The sequence below is a fragment of the Artemia franciscana genome, chromosome 10, assembly GCF_032884065.1.
Source record: "Artemia franciscana chromosome 10, ASM3288406v1, whole genome shotgun sequence".
Classification (NCBI taxonomy): Eukaryota; Metazoa; Arthropoda; class Branchiopoda; order Anostraca; family Artemiidae; genus Artemia; species Artemia franciscana.
This window is the reverse complement of record NC_088872.1, coordinates 35647189-35674001: the sequence shown is the minus strand read 5'-3', so window position 1 is coordinate 35674001 and position 26813 is coordinate 35647189. Positions and strand designations below refer to the sequence as shown.

Sequence of the window (26813 nt, the reverse complement as noted above, 5' to 3'; positions counted from 1 at the left end):
GACCCAGTGGTACTAGAATGTCGTAAGAGGGTTATTCTACCGGAAATTCAAAGTTCTAGTGCCCTTTTTAAGTGACGCAAAAAATTGGAGGTCCCCGTCCCACACTAATGTTTTTCACAAAGTCACCAGATCATAATTTTGAGATAACCTTTATGTTCAGCATAGTCGAAGAACCTAATAACTATGTCTTTTGGGACGACTTAATCCCCCACAGTCCCCGGGGGAGGAGCTGCAAGTTACAAACTTTGACCATTGTTTACATATAGTAATGGTTATTGGGAAGTGTACAGACATTTTCAGTGGGACTTTTTCGCGTTGGTGGGGACCGGGTGGAGGGGGTTACGTGGAAGGATCTTTCTATGGAGGAATTTAACATGAGGGAAGAGAATTTTCACGACGAGGGCCAGGATTTTCTAGCATTATTAAAAACAATGAAAAAATAAATAAAATCAAGTTTTTTCAACTGGAAGTAAGGACCAGCACTAAAACTTGAAACGAACAAATATTATTACGTATACAAGGGCGTTCGTCTCCTCCTCAATACCTCGCTCTTTACGCTAAAGTATTTTTAGTAATTCCAACTATTCATTCTTCGGCCTTTGTGATTTAGGATTCATTTTTAAAGAGTTGGAACAAAATTCAAGCTTTAGTGTAAAGAGCAAGGTGTTGACGAGGGGGGCGAACCCCTTCATATGCGTAATAAAAATATATAAATATAGAAGTTCGTTACGTAAGTCAATTCGTAAGTTGCGTTTATTTATTACTAATGAAACGTTCGTAAAAAAAGGACAAAGTTCTAGTTGCTTTTTTAAGTAACCAAAAATTGGAGGGCAACTAGGCCTCCTCCGCTACCCTCTTTTTTTTTATCAAAATTGTCCTATCAAAACTACGGGAAAGCCATTTAGCCAAAGAAAACATAATATGCAAATTTCGTTTTAATAATTCATGTCCGGTGAGCCAATATCAAAACATACATTAATTCAAAAACGTTCAGAAATTAAAAAAAAACAAGTTTTTTCAACTTCAAGTAAGGAGTGACGTCAAAACTTAAAACGAACAGAGATTATTCCGTATGAAAGGGGCTGTCCCCTCCTCAACGTCCCGCTCTTTACGCTAAAGTTTTTTTTGTTGTTTTAAAAAGTAAAACTCTGACAAAGAGGTAAGCTAGGACGATGAAATTTGGCAGGCGTATCAGGAACCAGACCATATTAAATTAGAAATTGTCGTTTACCCAGTTCGATCATCTGGAGGGGGGAGTGGGGGGACGGTTAATTCTGAAAAATTAAAAAAATGAGGTAATTTTAACTTATGAAGGAGTGATCGGATCTTATTGAAATCTGATATTTCGAAGGATATCATGTCTCAGAGCTCTTGTTTTAAATCACGACCGTACCCGGTGACATTGGGGGGGGGAGCCTAAAATCTTGGAAAACGCTTAGATTCGAGGGATCGGGATGAAACTTGGTGGGAAAAATAATCACAAGTCCTAGATACATGATTGACATAACCGGAACGGATCCGCTCTCTTTGGGGTAGTTTGGGGGGGGGGCTTAATTCTGAAAAATTAGAAAAAATGAGGTATTTTTAACTTGCGAAGGAGTAATCGGATCTTAATGAAATTTGATTTGTGGAAGGAAATTGTGTCTTATTTTTAAGAAGCTCTTATTTTAAATCCCAACTGAATCCAGTGACATTGGGGGAATTTTGGGAGGCAACCTAACATTTTGGTAAACGTTTAGATTGGAGGGATCAGGATGAAAATTGGTGGGAAAAATAAGCACAAGTCCTAGATACGTGATTGACATAACCGAAACGGATCTGCTTTCTTTGGTGGAGTTGGGGGGGGAGGTAAATTCTAAATCATAAAAAAATGAGGTATTTTTAACTTGCGAAGAGATGATTGGATCTTTATTAAGTTTCATATTTAGAAGGACCTCGTAACTCAGATCTCTTATTTTAAATTCCAACCGGATCCAGTGTCATTGGAGGGGAGACCGGAAATCTTGGAAAACGCTTAAAGCGGAGAGATCAGGATGAAACTTGGTGGGAAAATAATCACAAGTCCAAGATAAGTGACTGACGTAACTGGACCGCATCCTCTCTCTTTGGTGGAGTTTGGGGGGGGGGAATTAGAAAAAATGTTTACAATATTTGATGGCAGCAGTACGGTTAACCGGAAAGAGTTCAGCGTGTCTCTTGAGAATCGGCTCTTTAAGTCACTTATGACTGAGTCGAGCATAGGTATAAAAACAACACGTCGATAATATTCTTCAGGCGTAGTATGAGGAGGATTATTTCGATAAACCTGTCTTTGTGTAATCCTCGGAACTTCAACAGCCAATTGGATTTTATCTGACAATTCTTTTACTTGCTCGAATACTAATGCGAACTCTTCGTCACACGTTTCCCGTCGCTTTGCTAGAACATCCAAAAGATCGGAAACGTGGCCATCGGCAGCGCCCAAGTCCAAAGTCTTCTTCTGGAATAGCCGACTAAGAGGCAAGGTCAGAGCGCAAATACTGTGTAGACACTGAAGGGAAACCGCAAATTCCGCACTATGTAACGCTGTGACAAGCGTATTTGCCTTCGGAGCGGTCACTGATTCAGTCCAGTGACTAATGTGTTCCAAAGCCTGGATGATTTTTGGAAGTTCGGACACAAACTGCATAAGTGACTCGATCCACCTCGTCTCGCCGATTCCCGTGAGCTGAGCTTTTAGAACCTTATTCAAGACGTAATTTCTCTTTGCAGATGCATTAAAAAATGCAACAACTTCTTTTATAATGCCTATGGCATTTCTGATGCTCGAAACAGCTGAGCTTCTTGACAAAGAAAGGTTCAGGGTGTGGTTAAAGCAGGGACAACGAGACGCATTTTTAGCTTTTTTCTGAATTTCGACTACAGCACCACAGTTATTTGATACCATCATTGCACACCCATCCGTCCCGATTCCAACACAGTCGAGTAAATTCAAACCCATTTCTTCTAAAAGGCTCAGAACTAGCTGGCCAACCACTTTTCCGTTGACAGTCGGCTCTTTGTCTGCAGTGGAAGGTTCAAAGGTGGCATGATGAACGTCAACAAAACCTATGAAGTCCTCGCGTCTATGGTTATCAAAGGCATAGCAGAGAGCTAAACTAAGTTGCGATGAATGTGACACATCTGTTGTCTCATCAAAAATGATGCTGTAATACCTTGCTGACTTTACTCTTTCTAGAATGACACCTATAACTTCTTTCGCACAACAGTCCATCAACTGGTTTTGAGTTGTTTTGCTGATGTAGGTAGCATTTTTTCCTGATGTTTTCAGTTGTTCCTTTAATTTACTGTCGCCACTTTCAGCACGATAACGTAGTAGTTCTCGGAAGTTTCCTTCATTGGAAAGCGGCATGTCATCCAAGTTTAAGCTGCCATCATCCCGATGGCCCCTCAGTGGAATATTCTGCCTTCCTAGAAATATGATTGATTCCAGAATCGGCTTAAGCCTCTCAGGAGTTAAGCAGGGTTGTGTTCTATCCCCCTTTATATGGATCATTTTGATGGACTTCGTCTTAAGGAGCACAGGAAAGGCAATTGGAGACCATGGAATCAAATGGGGAGGAAGAACGCTCCTGGACTTAGATTATGCTGATGATTTAAGCATATTAGATGAAAGTGTGAGCAAAATGAATGAATTTTTAGAGGTTTTACGAGTTCAGGGTGCTAAAATAGGCTTGAAAATTAATGTTAAGAAGACTAAGTCACTAAGGTTAGGAATAAGTGAAGATGAACAGGTGACCTTAGGTAACGAAAAGATTGATCAGGTTGGGAGCTTCCGTTACCTTGGTAGTATTATTAGTAAAGATGGTGGGAGCAGTGAAGATGTTAAAAGTAGAATAGCTAAAGCTCAGGGTGTTTTTTCACAGTTAAAAAAAGTTTGGAAGAATAGAAAGATAAGCCTACAAACCAAGATTAGAATATTGGAAGCTACAGTGATGACAGTGGTCAAATATGGCTCTGAAGCATGGACACTCCGAAAAGCAGATGAAAGTTTACTAGATGTTTTCCAGAGAAATTGCCTACGGATTGTTCTGGGTACCCGGCTGACTGACCGTATTTCAAACAGTAGGTTGTACGAAAAGTGTGGTTCAATCCCGCTTTCTGGGGCTATAATGAAAGAAAGGTTGAGATGGCTAGGCCACGTTCTACGGATGAAGGATGACAGATTACCGAAGATTGTCCTTTTTGGCCAACCGTCTGGGGCTACACGGAAAGCAGGTCGTCCTTGTCTGGGTTGGAAGGATGTCATAAATAAGGATTTAAAGGAAATGGGAACTTCCTGGGAGGGTGTAAAGAGGCTAAAAATTACTAAAAAGGAAAAACACTCAAAGAGAAATTACAGACCGGGACACAAATGACGACCGGGACAGAGGGAATATAAATAACGACCGGGACACTCAAAGAGAAATTACAGACTGGGATACCGGGACACAAATGACGACCGGGACACAGGGAATATAAATGACGACCAGGACACAGGTATTTAAGAATATTGTTCAAAGACAAATTTTTAATTGTAAGAAGACCGTTGAAAGAGAAATTTCTAATTGTAAAATGACTGAAGAACCTACAATGGCAACACCCGAAGAAGCTGCTCAAAACGAATGTATTCAAGCCGAAGTAGCTGAGTTGGTAAAGCGTTATGTTTCAGGTTCTAGGTCCGAGAGGCTCCAGGTTTGAACTTTGGCTTTAGCATTAATACTGTCTGTGTGTCTGTCAGGTGACGTCATGTTTCTGTGTCGACTGACGTCATGAAGTTAGTTGTCGTCATTTTTGCTATGACGGTGACGTCATTAAAGATATTTAAGACATATATGTTCACGTAGAAATCTATTAATGTTTAAGTTTAAAATGACTGATGAACTTACAATGGCAAAAGCCGATGAAGATGCTCAAAGAGTCTATGCCAAAAAACTTGCTGCTGATAGAGAAAGTCAGAAAAGAAAGCGTCTCTATGGTCGTCCAGATTTATTTATTACATTTACATGTAATCAATCTTGGGACGAGATACTGCAGCTTTTACTTCAAGGACAATCGGCGGTTCATAGGCATGACATTACGGCCCGTGTCTTCCGGCAAAAGTTGAAATCACTGATAAACTACATAGTAAAACTTGAAGTGTTTGGGTCAGTGCGATGCTGGATGTACTCAGTGGAATGGCAAAAACGAGGTTTGCCACACGCACATATACTAATCTGGCTACATAAAAAAATTACTTCGAACGAAATTGATGATGTGATTTCCGCTGAAATACCTGATAAAAATGTCGATAAGGGGTTAAAAAAGGAGCCAATTCAAAGACCGTCTTGTTCGAATAGTCTAAACTAGGAAGCCGTAGGGTTGTCATTAGAGGTAGAAAATTTGTGCTTGCCATTTTTTACAAGGAAAAGGGGTTAAAAAAACAATGAATAAACATGTTTTGAATCTTTCTAAATTTTATTTATTAAAAACTTGCTTCGTGGCTCTAAGATTAGGCATTTTATTTCTTTTCAGTTCGTTGACCAACAATTATTTTGTTAGAAAACTTCTCAGCCTGCGGCCATACCATGTTGAAAGTACCCAGTCTCGTCAGATCTTGGAAGTCATACAACGTTGGGCCCAGTCAGTACTTCAATGGGTGACCACCTAAGAACACCGGGTGCAACTTTTTAATTATTATGATTTTTTTTTCTTTTTTCCTGTCAAAATGATATTCTTTTGCAATAGTAATTTATTTGCAGAATCCTATTCAGATATTTCACCCGAGGCGAAAAGCAAAAAAGTATTTACTGACATTTTGAATTCACAACAAAGAAAAAGCTCATAAGACCTGGGCCAAGAAGTGTTTATAGATTTGTTGGCCCTTAAAAAGGCCGTTGTGTAGGAGGCCTGGGACAGCTAAAAACGCATTTGGAATCAATTAACCACCAAACCCCTACAATGTGTGACCTTGCACTTCAGAGGATAGACTACGTCCATTGCAGTCACAACTTTCTCTTGGCACGCTCTGTGTAAGTAACAGCATCTCGAATAACATTTTCTAGAAAAACTTGAAGAACGCATCTGGTTTCTTCTTAAATTAGCCCAGGAATACGTTTTACACCACCACGGCGAGCCAGTTTTGCTACGACGTTTTGCGCCTCCTTTTGCAAGCCCCTTTCCTCCTTTTTCTATTCCTGTCATATATTATACAGTATCGTGACGAACAGCTAGGCAACTATGAAGAGCAAATAGGTGGAGGGACACCCGTTTACCTTGCAGCAGTGATGGAGTATTTGGCTGCCGAAGTCCTTGAGCTTGCTGGCAATGCTGCAGTGTAAAAAAAAAAAAAATCGTATTTCCTCGTCACCTTCAGCTTGCTATTAGAAAAGACGAAGAACTGAACAAGCTCCTGTCAGGAGTTACCATTGTCCAAGGAGGCGTTTTGCCCAACATTCAATAAGTTCTTCAGCCAAAGAAGACTGAAAAACTGGCAAAGGCTTAAATGAATCTAACCTCGGCCCTACTACAAATTAGCCAACAGCCCTTTTAAGCTCTACAAATTAATTGAATGAGGCTATAGCATGTGACCACATGGGAAGGACAGACCTATAAAAGGAAGTAAACTGAATGTAAAGAGGAAAATAAAAAAGGGAATTTCACATTTATCTAGTACCAACGCGCAATATTCAAGTAGTCCTTCTACCAAAGAAGACTGAAAAACCGGGAAAAGCTTAAGTGAATCTAACCTCGGCTCTAGTCCTTCAATATAGGCAATTAGGAATTTCATGATTAGCTAGAAATAAAGTATGCGATTAATTGAATTGAATTTATTTATAACCCGTTATAATACACATGAAAAACGGAGTATAATGTGAATAAAAGAAAACAGGAAAAAGGAAATGACCTAAAAAACTACACAAAAAACTTTGCAACACTTCACCTTACTTAAAAACAATTAAATCATACAGAAGTGAAACATTCATTGAATCAAAATAGCGCTCCATGGGTGCCAACCAATTCTACTATTATTAGCTTCTATGCTTTTTCTGATAGAAGCATTCGGGTCTATGATGCCGTATCTTTTAATAACCCAGGAGTTGCTTGACCATGGTGGAAGGACAAGCAGGTATTTTGGTCTGTCTTCTTAATATGAGCATTTCTGTGTTGAAACCTATCAAATATTACCGCATCCTTGTTTCCAATTATAAGGGGTAGATCATCCTAATGCTAGATGACCACAATGTCCTGACTCTCCAAAATATTCCTGCTGCGCTAGGGTTTACGAGAATACCATGGACTGATTGTATGTTGTCCATAAAGTCTAGAAGCAATTCCTTAAGAACGCCCATCCCTACTTAAACTAAAAATCGAAAGTCGTCTTAACTTCTCTTTGAAAGTAAACGGAATGTAAAAAGGAAAATTAAAAAAGGGGCTTTCACATTTATCTAGTAACAAAGCGTAAGAATTTACTGGAGGCGGGGGAAAAACGATTAGAAATTAAATAAAAAAATCAAATTCTTTCAACTGAAAGTAAGTAGCAGCATTAAAGCTTAGAAAAACAGAAATTATTACATATATGAGGGGATTGCCCCCTCCTCAGTAATAGAGTTTTTTTTAGAACACTTAAAGAAGCTTATTATTGTAAATAAACGGCTTTTGTATTTCAGGATTCGTTCTTTATTAATTGGAACAGAAAGTGAAACTTTAGCTTAAAGAATTTACTGAAAAAGGATTTAACTAAACAGCTTTTGTGTTTGAGGATTCGTTCTTTAATATTTGGGACAAAAAGTAAAACTTTAGCGTAACGAGCGAGCTATTGAGGATTGTCCAATCATCCTCACGTACTGAATAATTTCTGTTTGTTTTAAGTTTCAATATTGCTCCTTGCTTTCAGTTGAAATTACTTGTTTTTTGTTTAATTATCAGCAAATGATAGCATTTTTAAGTAATTCAAAAGCGAGTTAGTAGGTAGGATCGGAAGCTGCAATCAGGGTTGCCACCCAGTGAAAAAATCACTAGATGTTAATGATAGGTTGACTTAGTGATTTTCTTCAATAGTCTAGGGATTTATGTGCTGATTTAGTGATTTTTTGTTTAGGTAATATGAAAAAATTACTGGAAATAGTGATAAATCACTAGGGGGTGGCAACCCTGGCTGCAGTCATGACATAAATTCGTGTCACAGCAATGTGGCGTTTTTTGCCAAAACAAGGTCAATATAAAAGGAAAGGCAAATTGTAAGATATACCAATAAAGTTTTCACGATTTAATACCCTAAATAGGAGGTTTTCAGCCCACAAACGACTCTATAGCATGCGAATCAGGTCTTATAGCGTAAAGTCAATACCAAATGAGTTCTGTCTTTATTCATAAATCATCACCTGATAATTACACGAATGTTGCGGTGTATACGAAAGTTGTTGATTTTGTTGACTTTTTACGCAATAATTCAGTAAGACAGTTAACGATAAATGATTTGACAACAAGCCAGTTCATGTGCTGTCATTCACATAATCGATGTTTGTAAGCAGTGACAAGAACCCCAAGACTCTGACTAATATTTCGGGGCTCTTTGCAATCAAAGAATACAATAGGTTTATGGATGAAGTGGGCATACGCACTCTGCACCTGAAGAAGTATAACACGTTGAACAAATTCAAGTTTTTTCTTGGTCAATTCTGTCCATTTCATATCCTCTAAAATTTACGTTAATATGAGTGGACCATCATGTTTTTCGTCGAAAAATTATCGTCCAAGAATTCGTCACGACGTATAAAAAGATGATATAGTTAGATAATCAATAAAACGAGGGTAATATCAGCCAGTGGACAGAAAAGAAGTGAAGAGGGCAAAAGAAGATATTTCAGCAAGGACCTCCGCCAAGCCGTCTTCAGTGGACACTGCTTGAGTTTACTTCAAAAGCTAGTTTTCCATCTCTTTTCTTTTTTTTTAGCTTGGCGGAGGTTCTTGCCAAAGCATCTGGTACTCAATTATTAATCTAAGAGTGAACATCTTCTGGAGGCGTCTTACACCATTCCTAAAACCACGTTGTTCTTCTCTTAAAACTTTATCTACATCTCTAATTCTAAAATGTGTAACCATACTAAGTAATTTGCCTCTCTACCTCTATAATTACCACGCTCATTCTTATCACCTTTCTCACGGAGGGGTTTAATTAGTGTTTTCCGAAAATCTCTAGATACTTCCCCTTTTTCGAAAATGATATTCACAATATTTAGAGACCATCTGTAACCTCACAACCACCATATTTAAAATCGTTTTTTAATCCTTTTAGTACTGTCATTAATTCTTTGTAAGAAAAGAATTCTTTCTTCACATCCAAAGTGTCAACCAACTTTTTCACTTTACTCTATATCTCCTACACTCTATCACGTTTTAACATATTCTCAAAATATTCTGCTCATGTCTCTTTACTTATAATTAGTTGTGTCCCCGTCCCTACCTTTAACTGGGACAAACCCAGGTTGACTACTCCCTCTAAATTTATTAGCAAGCCAGTACAATATTTTACTATTAGGTCGTCTGGCTACATCACCCAGATCCCCGGCAATTTTATCAATGACCTTTTTTTGCCGTGCTAGTAGTTTCTTAATGCCTTTTATAGCCGTGCAAAACCGCCAACACTAGATTCTCTTCAGTTTACCTTGCATAATTTAGCCAAATTAATATACTTTCAACGTAACACCTTAAGATAGTATTTCTAAAAAAATATTATTCGCGATGCTTTTCTCAGACCACACTGCCATTCTATGACGAACAAATAAATTTTCAAATAGGGATGGATCTATTTATTTAGACAGTGAATAAACAGGTACAAAAGTGCGGATATTTTTATCACATATACAGCGATCATCAGTACGATCTGATGACGAGCCCGATTTTAAAACTTATTTGTTAGCCAAATTGGCAGGCTGAGAAAGAGCTTATTTTTATTGGAATAGAATCGCTAGAAAATAACTGAATAAAAAACAAACAAAATGAAAATTTATGAATTATGTGTAAAAAATAATAGAAGCCTTGAAATATGGGAGGAACCTTAGAGCCGTATAGTCCTCGGTTGTGATTTTTTTTTCTTTTTTTTTGGGGGGGGGGGGTTGAGAGTTTGTCCACAACAAACTTTAAAAAACGAATTTTTTTTATATTCATTTTTAAATTTTCGAGTCGGTCTAATTTCGCGGGGAGGGGTTTCAAACCTCCAAACCCCCCTGGATGCGGCCTGGTTTACCTACTCTTTATAACCTTGACCATGCCTTAAAAACTGATTAAGAGCAAGAGAAAACAAATCGGAACAATACGTAAAATTTATTTTGGCACACATGTCTAAAATTCCATAGTAAAACGAACATAAAAGGTTTAAAACACACTCCAATGAAACTGAACAAACTTTATTAGATTATCAGCCAACCTTTCACTTCCTCTCAATTAAAACTTTTAAAAAAACCTTTCTGTGCAATTTTATGCTTATACACGGAATTAAGAAAGAATTTCCTCCGTTTTTTTCGCAATATACATTTAGAACAAATACACATATTTAAGAAAACAAAGTAACTATCCTTTAAAACTCCCTCAGTACTTAAAATTTTTCGGTAAAATGAATGAAGAATTTACAATCATCAAGGCGCATCTTACTTACAATGGTAAGTCGAGACAAAATGGTACAACAGTCTCTTGAGCTGTAAAAGACAGTTTATTTATAACTGAGACAAAATGAAAGGTTTGAAAAGCGGATTAAACTTTTAATAGGACACTGAACTTTGCTAGAAAAGAAGAAAAAAGAGTTTCCTCCGCATAATTGATGCACGTTGGAATATCTAACGACCTTTCATTCATCATTGCACAAAAGGCGTTTTTTTTTCTCGTAAAACTCACTTTCTTATTAAAAGTTTAACCCGTTTTTCGTTTAAGAATCAGAGTAACCGAAAAGTTTTATATTTCAGTTTTTGAGCCAAGAAATTAGGACTTTTTTCCTCAGCCAACTTCATACTAGGCGTAAATTTCAGCTTACTTGTCTATAAAACGTACGCATACAGGTGAAAAAAAGAACAAGATAGAATTTAATTGCTTTTAGGGATTTTCTCGTACATGTTTGAATACTAAGCTATAAAATGAAGTATAATTTTTTTAAAGACGATATTTTTTGCTTAATTATTTTACGAAGTTTTAGGTGTAAAAAAAACTGAATGTACTTTTCTACATACGGAAGTTTTTCGTTCAGAAATTCGCGTTATACATTTAATTGTAAAAAGAAGAAGTAGAAGAGGGACGCGGATATTAGCTTTCATCCTGAAAAATCATTTATGTTTATCGCCCCTTTGTTAAGTCCTAAAATTAACCTCAAATACGATGATATATTTAAATCCGTTTCCTTTGCAATAGCTGTTTCTTATCTCACTTTAGACATATTTTGTGAGTTGTAATGTAATTGCTAGAATGTAAGCATATGAGAATAGTATAAAGTCCGCTCTAAAAGTAATGGCACCATCTCATGAAAATGCACTGGGGAGGGAAGGAAAAATTATTCAGAAAAATTGTTTTTCAGAATGTAATGGGAAGAGGGGGTACTTTTTCGTTTTTTTTTTCTGTAATGGGAATACCAAAAAATGAATCTGCGAAATCTAGGATAAGGAGCGGGCATTTAGATTGAGAATATTTTAAGCATTAGCTCTTAAAAGCCCTGTTTGACTTGGTGAAATATAATTTCCGACCGTTTTTTATCAAGTAAAAAAATTGTCCCACCATTTCTTCTTCCTGTCTTTATACTTGTGTAAAATATCATTCATTTATTTATCATTCTACGGTTGTTCCCTCTATTGACGATTTTATTCTGATTTCCAACGTACTACAACACTCTTTAATTTCACCATTTGTTGGAAAAATGACAAAACAATGATGAAGCATGAGGAATGACAAAGCTATTGCGCCATCTTTTTAAATGTAGAGACATTCAAGTAAGAAACGATCTGCATGAATGATACAACAGGACCAGAAAAGGTCATCTAGCCCTTTATTGTACTTTAAAGAGTAAAGGTTTCTCTAGCACGTCAACTGTTTTTACACACTGGGGGATTGTGTTCCACTGAGCCGAGACTTACATAAGTAAAAGTAACAATCGAACACGCAAAAAAAGAAACAGTCACAAATCCTTATAAAATCACAAAGACAGATTTCTCAGATATACAGTGTTAAAAATAATTTTTACAATTCAAAAGTGAATTAAATCTTCTCCTTCAGTGGTCTGGATAGGGGAGAGACGTTCCTTCATACCAGGCAACAAACTAATCCTAGAAGAGCGCCTTACACTGTGAATACTTGATTGACGTCCACTTTTACGTCTTTCTACCTCCTTAACTGGGGAACTCATTGGTGAAGGCACATATGTAACTGCTGAGGTATCTGCTCTCTGAATAAAAAAGAGGATAAATCATAACTTCGATATAAATTGGGCCCAGCTCAATTTAATTTTCAGTCCTAGATGGGAAGTAAATATACCTCTTTTCCCCCGCATAGTTTGCTTATCAAATCAACATTAAAAATAAAACACTTGGATTAGTGGACAGAGTACATTGACCTTGAGGTATTGAAATAGTTTATGCCTCAATCTTGCCAGGTCTCCCCTATCTACTTTAATGGAAATGTGATTCTACAAAGGTTAACAATAGACAAATTTCGATGACGAACAATTAAATTCCAAAAGAATGTGAATTAAGTCTACACCTTTTAGTTTAAAGAGCGATGTACAAAACATTGCAGAAAATTTCGACCCCCTCCCACACCAAAATAAAAACCCGGACCAATATATGCGCTTATATCGTTTTTTTTTAGATTTTAATTATGAACAAATTATTGATGGGCAATAAAAAATCAAAGATGCAAGCCAAAATGAATCAGCTTTAAGCTTAACATTAAAACACTAGCTAGATTTGTATGTTTGTGCATGGGGGGTGTCGGGATTGCAATTGAACTGAAATCAAATACAACACATAACTAAATGGAGTTTCTCTGATAAGATTAAGTCAAAATATTGTTGTTCTTATAGCTAATTTGGTAAACCAGTCTTTGCGCAAGATTATCATTAGATACAAAAAATAATTCTTAGATTAATCCACCTAAGCATTAAAGGCGCGTTTTCTACTCTACTTTTGAAGGTCAACAACCTGTATAGATAGAAACTTATTTTCGTATACACATGCAATGGGCTATTGCTACCAAAAAAGAACAAACAAGAATAGCCCCAAAAATACAAGGAAATATTCACGTTATGCCGAAAACAAGACTTACAACATATGAAAATGTCGCTTTAGAAGATAAAAACATGCCCTATAAAATATCTTACAATAATCTAGGGATCCTAAAACCTGTCCTATAATACCAATCTATCCGTCAAATAATCCCAACATTCACATCACTTAATATATTGTCGACGAAATTAGCATTTCCACCGTGTACAGCTGAGTACTCAGACATCAATTCCTTCAGTCCTTACTAAATATCCATTAGGTGGACCTAATGGCATCAAAATTCGGTTTTTTAGAGTTTGGGTTACCATTGAGCCGGGTCGCTCCTTACTACAGTTCGTCACCACCAACTGCTTGACTACTGACTATTTTGTTTACGAAACACATACAATAAACATAAAAACACAACAATCGCCGAGGGCAGGGAAGGCACAATGTGGCAGCTAATAGACGGCTGCAACCCTTTGACTCTCAACGTATTACTATATCAATTAAAACAAAAATGCCCTGTTTTTCTTCATATCTTTTTTTTTTTAGTAAAAATGAATACACCATATTTCTTCATTTAAATAATACTTCTTCTAACCCTTTTTAAAGAAACTAGTGTGTTCGGCCTCCCTAATGCTAGTTGGTAAACCATTCCAAAAATCCAAAGCTCTAAATATAATGCCTTTTGGTTAGTTCAACATCTCCCCCAACATTCCCTGGGTCAATTGATCTTCGTCCCCCATCATCCCCTTAAAGTTCCAACTTAGTACCCTCAGTCATTCTTGAATTTTTCCTTTTTGAAAACCTATATGCCTATGATATGTTTTGATTTAAATCAACACTCCTCTCAACAGTCTCACTTGAAAGCACTTGGTCATTTAAACAGCAAAGATCAAACAAGTTTCCTAAAAATAAATACTAAATATAAACGATGGGGATAGTGCACAACTTGTTACTTTTTGATCTGTTGCCTTTTAAAATGTTACCTCTTGATCTTACGCCTTGGACACATAGAAAAACCTTCACTAGGACGAATCCTTCTCCGATGTTTCCTCTGTCCTCTATCGGGAGAGAGGTAGTACGTAATGCCATAAACTATCTTAAATCTTTTTCATATATCTTGATTTCATTATCACTACGATAAAGCTACAAGGATGTTGAATCGTCAATATCACAGGTATTTTACAAATGTTGATTGCTTAAAACTGTTTTCATCCCCGTAAGTATTCCTCCTATCTTAGGCACCATTTCTTTATCCTTATTCTAGAGCTCATTAAAATCTGAACTATTTAAGATTCTTTTTACTTCGGCTGCCCGAGGCCCATTCAGTCAATTTTTCCTTGCCTTGTAAATGCGGCTTTGACAACCCGATCAGTAATGCTCTGCTTAGTGTTTAACGACAAGGCCTTAAATTTTGTTCTAAATCAGATCATTACAATTTTGCTGCTGTATTAATACCTTTCGATACATTAAACGTATTCTTTCTAATTCAGCCTATTTCTTGGTCCCTAGTGACATGCAAATCTTAGAACGAAAGCAATTTTGGAACTAAAAGCAAGTTAAAGTAAATTATCCAAACTGTTAAACAAAAAGTCTTTTTAATTTTAAAATATATCCTCCTCTGAGTTCATCCTCCGCGAAAATTTTTGATCTCTCGTCACTTGGACTAGGTCAACGTACAGCCTCAAGAGCTCTCTTTTTTACATATCGGATTTTTGACGAATAATGTTTCACAATAACAATTTTTATTATTTGGTTTTAGTTAACCTGAACCAAGTTCATATTTTTGTAGGTCCTTAAACTTCAATAAAGATTTGGTATGAGAAATCAAATTCAGCGACTGAACACTTGTGAAAATGTCCATTTCAAAAACCTACATTTCAATTCAAAACCATTGATGGAAAAAATTTAACAAGCCTGAACATATGAATCTTTGATTAAAAAAAGAAAAACAAAATAATTATACCTGATCAAACCAAAGCCCTGGTTTAAGGAGGTAACTAAGTTCAGCCATTGATTCAGTCGTAGAAACCTCATTTTCTTTGTCATCACCAAAAGAGTTTTCTTTATCTTCCTCTTCTTTGTCAAAAGTTTCATTTGAAACTTCAACAGCTGGAGTGGAGGACAAACCAGGCTTTACGTTAGTTCCGTGTTCAACTTGGTCCTAAAAAAAGGAAAAAAAAATAACAAATTTCTTTTTTAATGAGAAACGTACCACGAGCCAAAAAAGAAGCTTGAATTTCATGAAAAAAATGTCTTCCAGCGGTCATACAGTAAACTGAAAATAAAAAGTAAATAGAAGCAAACGTTGGTGAACTTATAGTACTGCTCTTCAAAATACGAAAAATAAAAGCGTGAATTTAACACATTATCCCACCAAGCTTTTACGTTTAAAGCTTACTTTAGTTGCATACACATTGCCACCTATGCACAACTTAAATTAAATTATTGGTCCTTCCAGGCATGAACAAAAGTTCGTGACAACAATTGTTAGCCACAAATGGAACATGGCAAGGATTCATAGATGGAGCGAACATGACAAGGGTGGTTCGCAAGCACAAGCTGAAGCTCACGGACCCAACTCGTATCAACTAGTATCTTTTACTCTACTGCTACTTCAGTATTATCAGCTAATCATGCTCGTTACCACACAGCCATTATGCTGAAAGCGTCAATTTTCAAGAGGAAAGCCCCCCCCCCAAGTCATTCTTTTGTTCCTGAATATAAATAGTAAAAAATATTCAGTTTTTTAGAGAACACGTCAATTTCAGAGGTGATAAATAAAAGTATACAATTTAGATGGAATTCTACGTAATATATAAGTCTTTCTTAGACGAAAAACAGAACGATCTGACCTTTCTTTAGGTGATAATTCTCTCCTAAAAAACCTTATTGTTTTCTTAGTTTGTAGTAGCACGAGAAAATTAATAAGGTTCAGAGTGACAAAACGGAACTTTAAAGAAGCAATGAAAAAAAAAAATCCAATCCCTAAACCGATTCGATCACCCAGTTTTGTTTTGAAAGTAAAAGGTTTCTATTCTAACACATACACACACTTCATTTTATATATACGAGCATCTATTTTCTCACAAAAAAAAAACTTTCCCGGATATAAACGAAAAAAAAAAAAGATTCATCAACTATCACGCGATATCAATTCCCTTTACACTCAACAAAAGTTAATTGTTACACTCAACACTCAGCGACCAGTGTTAATTGTGTGATCATTCTTTCAAAACATTTTCATATGGATTAAATATGTTGTCATCTACTGACCTAGTTTCTGGACATTTGTTCATATTTTGTAAAATAGATTTGTGCTGGTTTCAATTTAAGTGTGCAAAGCCATTTTTTAAGTAACCCTGATTGACAAGCAGAAGAGGAGCGGTCCCCTGTCGCAAGTGCTGTTGTACCTGGCGGGAGAGTCTCCCTCAAACTGCGAGGATCCCGTGGGACGGGGGCTGACGCTTCCCTTGTCTATTGGGGTTCGTCCCAGGATGCTGCCAGATGGACTAGTACAGAATGCTGTGATGAATTTTGCCGTAAGAGCGAAATCAAAAGGAAATACCAACATCGGTATCATTAAAAATGGTTGCGATTACCAGAAGATCTGGTAAACGAAGCGAAAAAACCTTTTTTGGTCTATGGCAAGGCGCTACTCGGCAAACCGAGATGCAGAAAGTTGCTGACATTTTCAAAGTTCTTGACTGTTGTGATAAGAATTCAGTGACCCTACTAAAGTTCGTTATATATGAACCAGATGAAATCCCTACATTTGTTGGTAAGGCAAGCGCTATGCTACCTCGAAAGGCAAGCGATTTATGCCTAGGATTCAAGAATTTTGTGTCTACAGCTAAAGTGCGGGCCTAGGCTGTCCCTCGAGGAGTAGAGCCCCAGGCCTTGCTAATTAAGTAGCTATAAATCCTCAGTCATCTTATGCTGTTGTTCTAAAAACGCCAACATCTCTCGATAACCCTGATGCTCTTGAGCAGCTTTTGGACAGCGTTTGTCACGACTCAGCGGAAATAAGTGAGCTAAGAAAGTTGAAACTTGACTGAAGATTGTATGTCAAACCTAAATCATCTGCTGAGAAAATAAAAGCTAGCAAGCATGAGGTTGCTTCTATGCTCAAAGAGAAACTGTTTATTGCAGTCCTGAAGCAGGTTCCACCTAACAAGACTCATACTGATGTAGAATCCCTTGTTCCAAGTGCATCAAGGGCAATGGAAATCGGCAACTTTGAGCGTTCCAAAGTGTTTAAGCTATATTTTGGGACCAGGGAGGATCTCGAAGATTTACTTGCGGTATCAGTTCGGGTCAGCTATGAGAAGCTGTCTGCAGAAGAGGTAAAGTTCCTCCCAGAAAGGTTTTTTACCTGTCATGGAGTTGGTCACAAATCGACCGACTGCATACTGACGCCTATTTGTGATCGTTGCAGTGCTTCTGACCATACCTCCATGAAGGATAATAGATGCATGAAAGATATATTCTGCACATTGTACAAAACGAAAGGCCATATATGCTGCAGTGCAAGGTGTCTGGCTAATAAGGCGATAAATATTGTAAACTCCTATCAAAACGAGTCTAAAACCCACCCACTCAAGTTACAATGAAGAAATAAACCAAGGACCCTCCATCTCTTAAGCAATTGTCTGATGGAAATTAAATGAAATTTTACTTAATTGGTCTTTGTTTTTAAAGGACTTTTTATCTAAATATGACATGGTGTGTATTCAGGAGCACTTTGCAACTACTTTGAGCTTGTACTTTTTGGAACTATCAACTAATCATAGTGTTATTGATTACTGCATCCTGCTCTCAGTCTTGTGGCCGGCCTTGTGGTGATCTAGCAACCGTTGCGAAGTCATGTTTTCCTTCATCTATTTTGGAAATTCAGCAAGTGATTTTTTGGGAAATAGAATCCAGAATTTTGTTGTGCTAACTGTTTATCTGCCCACAAACTATCATGACAACCGATCTGAAAGACTTTTGCCATTAGTGCTGTTCGTTCATCTAAATGTTTGCAAAAAATAAAAGAGCATGGTTTATGCTGTATTGTAACTGGTGACTCCAATCACGATTTAACCGACCCACTTAATTCTTCTGGTGATTATGATTCCCCAAGTATTATTTTTGGTCTGTTCAATGATGATTATGTAGTTGCACTGAAGAATGAGTTTTACTTGCGTCCATAATTCGGGTAGTACATTTAAATTAGACTATGTTTGTCTTCATCATCTGTAACTATCGCGGAAGTTGTTGTTAGTGATTCCAATTTTACGTCAGATCATTTTCCTTTATCTTTTAGTGCTCTGATCAGTGTTTGTGGCCCTTCTTCTAACCGGCTTCCGAAAAAGCAATCTGTATTTAATGCTAATGATTGGGACAGGGTGTCTCGATCATTGATGAGTTAAGAAACAGGTTTTGATACAATGTTGTTGTTATGATTTTTACAAGATACACTGCAGGCCAAAGAAAGCAATATCATTGTTAATTGCATCCATTATTAATTTCGTTGTGAAGTGTTGTTTTTCTACCAATTATTTTCTGCTGTTGATACTCAAGCATGGACATACTGGGTCAAAAAATTCTATCGCTGCAACATCAGTCAATCATAATAAATTTGATATATCATAATAGATCATAAACATGTCATAAAACTTTTTGTATTCTCATTGAAAATAATTAAAAAAAGACAAATTTGCTCCTATCCCTCTATATTTGTAAGAATTAATTACTTTTACAGGCATTGGGGAGGGGGAGGTTAAACTAGAAGCTATTCTGAAAACAAAAAGACAAAAATTTTCTTAATGAGAATGATTTCAAAATTTGTTAGAATACTACTATTTCAGGGGACGTATATTGGATTGACATTCATTTTATTTATTTATGATAAATAGGCTTTGATTCGCTTTGAAGGCAAGGACTAGTTTGGGTCCAATCCCCAGCACTTCAAACTTCTTTGAATTTCTGGATACATCCTAGTCAAATTATCTAGCTTTTTTTACAATTGCCCTCTTCCGTCCTGGGGAAAAAATCAGTTATGATTTCCAATTTAAGTTTTTATTTTTATCATAGACACTCTGCAGACCCATTCATTCATCAGCAGTAAAAAAAAGAGCCAAGAGCTCATATGGCACTTGTGACGAGGTCGAAACCTAAAATTAGACTCGGTACTAGAGATGTCGATTTTACTGTTCGTCCAGAAGCAACGAACTCGCGAAAGCCACTGGATATCTCCCCTTCTCCCAAACTCCCCCAAAGAGAGCGGATCCGGACCGGTTATGTCAATAGCATATCTAGGACCTGTGCTTATTTTCAATATCACCAAAGCACTAGAAATCCACCCAACTCCCCCAAAGAGATCAGATCTGGTCCAGTTATGTCAATCACATATCTAGAAATTGTGCTTATTCTTCCAATCAAGTTTCATCCTGATCTCCCCACTCTAAGCGTTTTCTAAGATTTCCACTTCCCCCTCCACCCCCCAGTGTCCCCGGATCCGATCCGAATAGAAAATGGAGCACCTGAGACATGAAATATTTCTATATATCAAGTTTCATTAAGATCTGATCACTCATTCATAGAATAAAGATACCTCAATTTTCACGATTTCCCCTCCCCCCAGCCCCCCCCAGATGGTCGAATCAGAGAAACAACTATAATCAAGTCAATTTGTGTAGGTTCCTGACGCACCTACCAATTTCCATCGTCCTAGCACGTCCAGAAGCACCAAACTTGCCACAGTGCTGGTTTCCCCCTCCAACTCCCCCCAATGTCACCGAATCCACTCGAGATTTTAAAATAAGAGCTCTAAGACCAGAAATCCTGCTTAATATCAAATTTTATTAAGATCCAATCACCCATTCGTAAGTTGAAAATACCTCAGTTTTTCTAATTTTTCCAAATTCCCAGATGGTCGAATTGGGGAAGCGACTATTTCTAATTTAATCTAGTCTGGTCCCTGATACGCCTGTCAACTTTCGGGGATCGCCATATCAATTACGTATCTAGTTTCAAATCTTCGTCATGTAAAAAATGTAGTAGTTTAGGATTGGAGCCCAAGACCTCTGGCACCTTACAGGAAAACCATACCCCTAGACCAACGAGCCACACCTAAGAACAATAATCATTTTCTTTTATCGCTAATAAAAATTCTTCTCAACTATCTTGCTCGCTCGCCCCCCTAGTTTTGCTTCCACATCAGTGCAAGCATCAAAATAAACAATCATTTGTTTCGCCCTCTGCTTATTGTAGTGATGATGGACGGCTGCATAGCTGCTGTAAATCTTTGTTTTATAAGTTGTTTTTTTTTACTGCCCAATGTATCTTTTACTATACTATCCTGTGCACCTTTAAGAAATGTTTTGTAAAACAAACAACTGGTAAAAAAAAAACTTCAAATGTGTCTTGGGCTTAAGAAATCATACCAGGACAAGAGTTAATTAAAGTAGAGATAGTTACAACTTTTAAGTGTTAAAGTATTACCTGAAATAATATTCTATGTGCAGTTAAAGATAACCCACAGTCTTATCAAACAGTTCATTGTAAGAAACCGTAAGTAAAGAGCAACACAGCTCAACAGTGTAGTATTATGTGATGATACATTGTTTACTTGCTTGTCTTGCTTTTGCACTTCATTTATAGGTCTATTGGTTTAATAAAGTATTATCTCAAAAACATTACACAATGTCAGAAGTGGGACCACCAATCAGCCTCACCAAATTAATCAGCCTGTAAGTAACCACAGTTAACAAGATAGCCTTCAACACAGATGTTGAACAACCAACCAACCATCAACTAGAACAGCCCATGCATGACACACAAATTGAAGAGATTTGAGAAAAACATCAATCTAATGTTTGATGGACCACTATCAGGAGACAGAAAAATCAATGTGTGCATACCTTGTAATCTGGACAGGAGACAAGGGACGTGAAATCTTTGAATCATTTACATTCATGGATGAAGAAAAGAACAAAACTGAACCATACCTTAGCGAAATTCAGAGAATATACTGCCCCATTTGATTTGGGTTCCATAAAAGAGAACAGTTAGAAAACAGGAGTGTAGAAAATATCATAACAGAAAATTCTGAAGAGACTGGTAAAACAATGAGCATATGTTGAACCCAACGAGATCATATAGTGATTGGCACTAGGGACACGAGAATCAGAAAGCATTTTCTCATGGAAGGAGACTCTCTTACCCTACTAATTGTCAAGCAGAAGTGTCATCTCTACAAAATAACCCAGGCTCAGTAGCAGACATTTGAATGAAAGAAATTGCTTGTGAAAAAATAAATTGATGCTATCCAGAAAAGTAAATGCTACCAGCCACCTAAGCAAGATGACACACAAAACTGAAAAAAAGAAGGGAGTGTTACTTCTGTGGAGGAGCATACTCTCCAGCCCACATGTGTCCAGCTAACAGAAAGAGCTGCCTTAAGTTCAACGAACTCAACCACTTTGATACAGTGTACAAAAGTGCAAAAGGTGTTGACATTGTGACAGGTGCTACAAAAAGTGGAGGTGATTCTGAGCAGGAAGATGAAGTGTTTTTACATATGGTGGACCAGTCAAACAGCAGAGATGAGGCACGTATGACACTGAACCTACAATCAAACTTCAATTTAATTGAAACTGGATACTGGGGCTCAGGTTAATATACTTCTTGCTAAGTACTTTGACACCATATGGCCTAGAGATCCAAGAAACAGCCCAAAAATTAACAAGCTACTGCAGATCCAGAATCCGAGTTGGAGGAGAATGTTGGGTCATGGGCAGCCATCAGTCCCAAGTACCATCATAGCTAGAGCTCTATTTAGTCAAAACAGATTGTATTCCTATTCTAGTGTTCAGATCAAGTATTGATCTGAATCTAGTCAAAATGGTCCTGAGTGTGAACAAACTCAAAGAGACAAATATCAACAACACTACTGAACAATTCAAAGAGGTTTTTGAAGGCATCAGAAAAATTGAAGGTGAATGCTGCTTCTGCCTGATAGAAATGTGCCATCCCAAAAGCTCATCCATTTAGGAAGGTTCCAGCTTCCCTTAGAGATAAACTAAAACAAGAGCTCAATTGAATGGAACAAAAAGGCATCACCAAAAAGGTTATCACACCCATAGAATGGGCAAATTCAATGGTAGCTGTTGAAAGGAAGGATGGAACCATAGTCTGGGAATCTGTACTGACCCTGACCCCATTGACCTGAACAAAGCAATCATGCACACATAACTACAGTGGAAGACAGAACTACAAAATTACATGGAGCCAAGTGTTTTAGGAAGATGGATGCAAGATTAGGCTATTGGTCACTCATTCTAGACACAGAAGCTAGTTTTATGACAACCTTCAACACTGTCCATGGCAGATATCTCCTAAAAAAAAATGTCATTTGGGATAATATCAGCCCAAGATGAATTCCAAAGGAAAACTGAAGAGACACTTGCAGGTCTTGAAGGTTTTGTGGTGATTGTTGATGACCAATTAATCTATGAAGCAACAATTGAAGAGCACAACAAGCACATCCTTGCTATCGTAGAAAGAGCAAGACTACACTGTGTCAGATTTAACAAGGAAAAATTCAAATTCCATGTCCCTAGTGTACCATACTTTGGACATATCATCAGCAATAGTTGATAGCAACCTGACAAGTTCAGAGCCATCAACAAAATGCCAGTCCCAACCAAAAACAAGGAGCTAGCTACTCTGCTTGGCATGCTAAACTTTTTATCCAAGAACATACCAAACCTCTACTCAAGGAACCAAGAACTTCAAGGCACCAAAAACAGAAGGAGTTCATCTGGGGAGAAAAATACAAAGAAAGCCTCAGTGGATTAAAAAAAGCAACAGTGTCAAATCTATCTTCATTGACCCATCATGCCTCATCCCAAAGCCAATGGCAATTTCACTGCTTATGCCTCTATATCCCCAAACAAGACTGAGCAGAAGTACTCTCAACCAGAGAAGAAGTTACATGCAACTATGTCTGGGTGTAAGCCCTTCCACCACTATCCTTATGGCAGAAAGGTGAATGCCCCAGCCAGCCAGAAGCCTCTGGAGAACATAGTCTACAAGCTCCTATAGAAAGCACAAGGAAGAAATCAATGGATGCTGCTAAAGGTCCAGCTCTATGACCTGACACTCACCTACTAACCTAGCACTAATATTCCAGTTTCCAATGCTCTGTCTAGGCTACATTTACCAGAAACTGATCAGGGATTACATTAAGAGCTTGAATCTATGTCCATCAGCTTTTGAGATTCCTGCTAGTCAGTGATGAAAAGCTAGCACAAATTGACAAAGAAACTTGCTCAGCCAAAGAAGCTCTCAAGGAATGATCTCTTTGCCTACTGAACAATACAACACAAACTTACAGTTGACTGCAGCCTCATCCTCAATGGAGAAAGAATTGTCATACCTGAAAAGCTGAGATCAGAAATACTAAGCCATTTACCATTTTCCACTTGGGCATTAGAAAAATGAAACAATAAGCAAGAATGATCATCTACTAACCAGGCCTCAATGCAGACACTGAAAGGACAATGTCAAAGGATGAATGTTACAGAAATATTCACCTAGAAAGCTTCAAACTACTTGATCCTTGTTGACTACCACAGCATGGTATTTTAAGAGGACAAGCTGAAAGATATGACTAGAAGTAAGTTCATCTCAAAACAGAAAGCACATTATGCCAGACACAGCATTCCATTTTCCTTCACGTCAGACAACACTATTCAGTGCAGTTTGACCGAATTCCAAAAATTCAGAGGGCTGGGGAACCCAACATCAGACCTCAAGCCCTCACTTCCAGTAATCAAATGTCCTTGTGGAGAAAAGAAAATCCAGACATGCAAGCAAATTATGAAACAGGCTGGGGAAATGGGAGACAATGCTTATCTAGGACTTCTTGAATACAGAAATACTCCAGTAGATGGATTCACAACTCCTTCACAGTCACTGATGAGCCACCAGCTGGGATCCATCATTCCATGTGCCCCAGCAACTGGTCAAGAAGATTATATCTACCTTTAAGTTAATCTAGCACCACAAAGCAGCACAGATATGGCAGAAAAGATATCACAAACAGCACAAAAAGCTACTGAGACCACTCCATTTGCATGATGCAGTATGGCATAAAAAAACATTGGGATAGCATCTGGGAGATCACCCAAGAGGTTAGATTGGCAGCTGCCCTCACATCATACTGGGTATTACCTTAAATGGGTATGTTTGTAAAAAGAAATAGGGTTCATGTCAGACCACCTCATAACCCACACTGAACCCCTTAAGAATGGAGAACCTGAAAACATCCCTATTCCTTATGATCACAGAAAATCCACCACACTATAGATGCCACCTAGCCTCTGCCCAACTATAATGCAAGCAGGAAGGATAATGAAGCCTCCTCTTGCCTGAACCTATGATAGTGCTGTGCCAAGGGCCAGCTAGAAGTGTCTATACCATTTGTCCCAGAAGTTTTATCCTCCAAATTAAAGTTGATTTGATCTTCTATTACTATTTTTTCTTTTTTTATGTTTCCTCTTTCATGTATAGTAGTGAAAAGAGTGCAAGCAAATCCCTCCTGCTTAAAAGTGTTGTGCAAAAAAATGAAAGTAAAGATTACCAACAAAAGTTTGGGAGAAAGAGGATGTAGTAATATGTGATGTAACTTTGTTTGTTTGCTTGTCTTGCTTATGTGCTTTATTTATAGTGGCCTGGATTTAATGAGGTATCTCAAAAGATTGCAAATAGTAACCATAACTCTTTATAAAATGGAATTTTGATACCAATAGATGTATTATCCCACTGATTGCAATTTTTGTCCTGTGGTGGCGCAGTGGGTTTGACCTTAGCTTGGTAATACAGGACCCAGAGATCATGCTGCGGAAATGCACTGCAGGGCTGATGCAGGGACCTTAGTAGTCAAGAAGTGTTGTTAGTCTGATACAATACAACAGATGTATCAAAAGAATCAGCATGCTCATTCCAAATACCCAAGATTCACTAAATTTAGTGTTCAAATGCTATGAGCCTGAGAACATTTGCCTGATTTTTGAAAAAGGAGGAAAACACTTGCTAAAAGACAAAGAATCATAATGAAAATCACAGCTTCAGATTTAGTGAGTAAGGGAACCTTACTTTAGAGGTTTCAAGCCCTATCTGCTAAAATATGGAATTTTGTATTTTTTTCAGAAGAAAGATCCAGATGTGTGTTTATCTGTAGTTTTTTTCAGTTCATCCCAGGGAGGATTGTATTGAACCAATATTTCTAGAATAATGGGAAAGAACTCATTCTAGTGGAAATTAAATTTTCTAGTGTCTTTTCTAAGTGACCAAAAAGATTGGAGGGTGATTGGTCCCCTTCTATGCCCCATTTTCTCCAAAATTTTTAGAGAGCAATGTCTATTCTAGAAACAATGGTTCTAGAATAATGAGAGAGGGTTCATTCTAATAGAAATGTAATTTTCTATTGCCATTTTTAAGTGACCAAAAAGACTGGAGGACAATTAGCCTCCCTCTCATACCACCTATTTCTCCAAAATTGTGTGCTCTAAATTTTTAGGCAGCCATTTTGTTCAGCATACTTGAATGGTCTAATAGCTATGCCTTAGGAGGTAACATATGCTGGAATTGTAGGAGCACCAATTGAGGGTTCTATGAATGCCTGAACAATTCTTCAGGCATGCATTTTGACTTTTGAAAATCTTTTCTCTCTTGCAAAACTACTGCAAACTCACCATTTTGGAGTTATTATGTATTTGCACATTAGTGGGGGGGGGTGTAAAGTGTAGCATATATTAAATACAGCACTGGTTAGTTTTAGTATTTAATATATGCTATGCTTTACCCCCACCCCCCTAATGTGCAAATATATAGCCCAAATTTGTTTCTAAACTATTACAGATTCGCAATTTCAAATATCTAATCAACAAAAATGGAAATGATTGCAATTCTAGGCTATATGTAGGCTATAAATACAAGAAAATTTGGTTACAATTCTGATATCACCACACCTAGCAGACACATATCAGTCTAACATAGGCTTAACCAAAATACAAAACAAGAAAATTATCCAACTGACCTTAAACCATCAACACAAGTCTGCTATAGGCGGTTAAACTTAAATTTTTGAACTAAACTGAAATAACCAGTGTTTCAACTTCGCATGCTTCGAAAATCGGAAAGGCGTGCCTAAAATTCGGTAGAAAATCGGTAGATGGCGTCACGCTATCTGTTGAAAAATCGGAAGGGAATTTCTAGACATGCCCAAACCCTCTAAGTGCATGTTAAGTTCGCAAAAATGCTCAATCTTCTGCTGAAGTCTTAGATCAATCCAGAATTAGACCACTCTACAACGGTCCATCGACTTACGATTGATCATACGACGATTTAAAGCAGTGTTTTCTTTAAATCTGCAAAACAGTAATGGAGCGCTGTTTGATCTCGTTGTAATAACGGCGGTTAAGAAATGTTGCCGTCGTTGCAAGTGCAGCGTTTGCAGTGGTTCTTGTAAATCGCTAGTATACTATTATGGTATACTCTTGAGCTAGCGGCGATTCT

At 37.5% G+C, this 26813-nt stretch overlaps 2 long non-coding RNA genes across 4 annotated transcripts in view; one reads left to right on the top strand and one right to left on the bottom strand.

Annotated features, from left to right (window-relative positions):
- LOC136032139 (uncharacterized) overlaps positions 1-16335 on the top strand; it is a 171088-nt gene extending 154753 nt beyond the window's left edge. For 2 of the 3 annotated variants that reach the window (XR_010618662.1, XR_010618661.1), the window contains exon 6: positions 5533-6821. This is a non-coding gene — a long non-coding RNA (uncharacterized LOC136032139). Of the gene's footprint in view, positions 1-5532; positions 6822-15705 lie in introns of those variants that run through there. The other variant, XR_010618663.1, reaches the window with a different exon arrangement.
- Positions 10305-26439, bottom strand: LOC136032141 (uncharacterized). Its single transcript, XR_010618665.1, has 3 exons — positions 26335-26439; positions 15211-15408; positions 10305-12421 (listed from the first exon to the last, which is right to left on the bottom strand). It is a non-coding gene; the product is annotated as an uncharacterized LOC136032141 (long non-coding RNA).
- Positions 26440-26813: the final 374 nt, after the last annotated feature.